Below are 4,005 nucleotides of genomic sequence, written 5' to 3'. Positions count from 1 at the left end.
CGAACAATCCAACGCAGAATCAATTGAACGCTCAAACGCAATTGAATCGCGATCAAATATTACCCAGGATTTGTCCACTCAATTGAGATTCAATTGCGTTCGACAATCAAATCGCAATTATTCTATATCGCTTTCGGTTCGATTGCAATTTTCTTTTAAGCTTGTTCAATTTACACCATCTGGAAATAGCAACATATTGCTAAGATTGCAGCCAATGAGAAGTATGAATAGAATTAGGCAAGTCACTTTGGATTGGCTACTTTGCTTTCAAAGTTGGTATTTTGCTTCGCCTTCAATATGGCTGCCACCACCGTCTATAGACCTTTTCGCCATTGATGACATTTTATATGCTAGTAGCCATTTTTAGCCCGTTTCATCTTTCATATTTCAAATCTTTTATTTTAGAAATTACAAAAACAAATTTACGTTGCAAATCTTCAAATAATGGGTAAACCATATGATGGATCAAGTCTTGATGATAACCATTCTTTATGGGAAGGTATATTTTGCCAGCTTTTGTATCTATTTTCATTAATTTGTACCTTCCTTGAAACTTATACCCTGTCTTGTTTTAAAAGTTAAACTATTTATTGAAGATTCTTTAATTATATTTTCAGAAATCGATAACCAGACGAATGCAGTGTTGGATAATATTATAATACAGTGGTGTGGCAGAGGGTATTTTCTTCTGTGTGTCATTCCGGTTACAACAAGATAATATAACAATCGTTCGATTCTTTGAGCATGGTTCTTACAAAGGTGCGATGAAAAGGTAAATATAGTGCGTTCATTCTAACTTGGTTGATGTCTTTTTAAAAAACACTCAATTTCCATTGTTTTCGATGGTTGAAAGAAAGAATTCCACTTGAAAGTCATTAACGATTAACCAAGTTAGAGTGAACGCATTATAACGTTTTATTTAAATTCGATTTTTGTCGTCAGTGATAACTTGTGGCATGATAAATACATCTTTTATTTTTATATCTTTATTCACAGAATTATATTCTGTTTATTAGGGGAGATTTCTTTCTCGTATTGAATATTACTCATTAGTGTTCACAAAATGATCTGTAGGCAACGTATGCTAGACGACTTATTTCAGAAGAAAATAGGACGTCGAAAATAGCATCAGTATCTTGACAAACAAAAATGAAATTTTTTGGCTTTCATAAAAGCACTTTAAATAAAAACGACGTAGCAAGAACTTTAACATCGATGACGTCTCATTTTTCACATTTTCAGTACGATGCAAGAGACCATTAACACTATGATCGAAGACGAAAACTCGCATTACATTGAAGTCTACAACTACATCGACCATGATGTGGAGAACAAATTAAAACGGGAATCTCTACTCAAAATGAAGAAAGGTGAAAAGACGAATATCGTTTCTAGACGTTTCCTTCGACTAAAATGACAGAGTTTATAACAACTTCGACGAACTTAACAGTCCGTGATACGTAATTTCTTTCATCTTACAGCAAGTTGTTAGTCTTTTGTAGATGGTGGCTTTCATTTTTCGGGACTTATGATATTTTTGAAATGTACAATATTTACGACTTCCAACCCTGACCATAACTAAAATAACGAGTCTCGGTAATTTTCTAGTGGTGAGTTGGGGAGGTGGGTAGGTGGGTAGTTGCAAGTTTCGAGTTGGGAGTTGCTATAAATTACGGCAACCGAAAACTATAGAGTTAATTCATGTAGTTCAAAAGTACAAATTTCAAATAAGCCAGTACCAACCATATTATTGGCCTTTAAGATCCTGAAAATAGTAAGGTGCTGGCTAGCAAAGCCAAAATAATTAGTATTTCTGAAAATGTCATTGTCATAATGCTGACATGACACTTTCTTGTAAAAATATTGACAAAATCTTTAAATATATGATTATCAAGGAAATTCCCCGAAAAATATTAATCATACAGGATATAAGTTGACAGTCATTTTAGCCTTATAAAGTACGTAGAGTTAGCATATAGAGCTAGAAAAACAATGACGCTTTCTTTTGTCTTTTATCATTTTATCATTAGGATTGACACTTTTTATAAAAATTTTGATGAAACTATAATAAATGGATATGAATTGACAGTAGAAATAGCTTCGATGCTCTCAACACACGTGTTTCAGGGAAATGAGCATATAACGTGTTTTATATGTAGTATACGTCTTACTATATTATATATTACTCTCATATTACATTTACTTTCAAAATATACTTTTGAGTATGTTGTTACTCTTTTTCGGACGGTAGCCGGTAATTTTTCAACTCCCCAACTCGCGACTAGAATAGTTCCAAACTCATAAATAAACCTATCCTAACTCGAACAGAAAATCTAATTTGTTGGAACTACAGAGTTTGCTATATAATCTATTTTCAGAATCTTCAAATATTCAATGTTTTTTTTGTTTTATAAAAACTTTCGAAATTCAAAAGTTAATGGCCAGATCACAAACACTGTATGCAAGTACTCCAAGTAAAACGTCTGGAAAATTGATTTCGCATAGACTTCACAGCATAGTTCCTAGGGGGTACTTTTTTCTGTAGGGGGTAATATTTCCTAGGAGAAATGTACTCCGGGAGTACTTTTATCCTAGGAAATAAGTATTGGGGAGTACTTAAAGCCATATTGACATTACTTTTTCCCGATGTCTGAATTGCTCCTTCAAAAACGCTGAGCTTGCACAAACGAGGCATTTCTTCGACCAATCATCAAAACAAAAAAGCGCGCTTAACGTCAGTTAATTGATCGATTCGACACTACGTACTAGTTATCGCATGACTTCGTGTGCAATACGAGAAATATTTTACGAGTTCCGAGATTTTTCCGTAATATTTTTCCGAGCCTTTAGGCGAGGAAAAATATCGGTAAAATCTCGGAACGAGTAAAATATCGAGTATTGCACGAGAAGTCATGTGATAACTAATTTATTGTCGACTCAAAAAAATTGTCCTCTTTTTGTTTTTAAACTTACTACCGCCTTCTTCTGCTTCTGTGAACTTTCGAATGTTTTTATTCGAAAATCTAATTCGAACGTTAGATTCGAACAAAATAACATTCGATAACTTCCCGCTAAAAATATTCACACAAAAACAAAATAGAGAAACATTTTTCGATCATTTTCGATCCAGAAGTTTTGTTTTGAAGAGTTGCAGATTTTTTAGAGATGTATTTGAAAGTTTCTAGATTGATAATTCAAAATGCAGATGATGTACAGTATTGTTTCGAAAGAGAAGAAACCCTCCATCAATGGATTAATCAGATTGATAACATTCAGTCTTTTTCTATGTTTTTGTTTCGGTGACATGGCCATGGGAAAGAATAGCAGAGGAAAGGAGTCCCATGATGGAAATGTATGCTTGTAAAAATGGTTAAAGAACAACATTTTTTCAACAGCAAAACAATTTGGATACTTTCTTGATTATCGTCAAGCTGTAAATGTTTCGAATTTTAGAAGGAAGATGTAATGATTGTTGAGTTGAAAAGTCAAGGACGTACGTTGTTGTCGAGAACGAGAATTAGGAGAGAACTTTTATAAAAATCACTCGTCATTTGGTTAAATACAAGACATTACACTTTCCTTGTTATGTTATGAGAAATTTTATTGGCAAACATTCAAGAATCTCAAGTTTTTTTGTATGCATTGATAAAAAACTGTTTGGTTATCACACGGACAAAGTTGCCAAAAGTTGTTTTATAATAAATTCTTAGTTCATCAGATTTGATTTTAGTGTCTTTTATGGAAGAACTCCAAAGTAAAAATTAATCTGAACATATTTTTGTTGCGTTTCCCCCTTTGATTCCCAAGTCAGTTTCTCCGAAAGTCAGTTCTTTTCGGCTGTTTTGTTTTGATTTTTCTCGCCGCCGCTTACCCAGTCCCCCAAAAGTCAACGCGGTCATATTTCCAGACTAAAGAAATATGAAATATCGCAAATATCTCGATGCTCTCGACCAATCAAACGCTGATATTTTTTGGGTCGGCAATAAGATTTCAAAATATACTTTT

At 33.5% G+C, this 4,005-nt stretch overlaps 1 long non-coding RNA gene across 2 annotated transcripts; it reads left to right on the top strand.

The window, feature by feature from the left end:
- Positions 1-374: 374 nt before the first annotated feature.
- Positions 375-1,418, top strand: LOC136824265 (uncharacterized). 2 transcript variants are annotated; one of them, XR_010849112.1, is made up of 3 exons: positions 375-499; positions 618-772; positions 1,243-1,418. It is a non-coding gene; the product is annotated as an uncharacterized lncRNA (long non-coding RNA). The 2 variants fall into 2 exon arrangements; XR_010849111.1 differs by having other exon boundaries at positions 376-499; positions 618-759.
- Positions 1,419-4,005: the final 2,587 nt, after the last annotated feature.

Source organism: Clytia hemisphaerica, unplaced genomic scaffold, assembly GCF_902728285.1.
Source record: "Clytia hemisphaerica strain Z4C2 unplaced genomic scaffold, Clytia hemisphaerica genome assembly, whole genome shotgun sequence".
Classification (NCBI taxonomy): domain Eukaryota; kingdom Metazoa; phylum Cnidaria; class Hydrozoa; order Leptothecata; family Clytiidae; genus Clytia; species Clytia hemisphaerica.
Note: the sequence above shows the minus strand (reverse complement) of the source record. Positions and strands in the feature narration are given on the sequence as shown.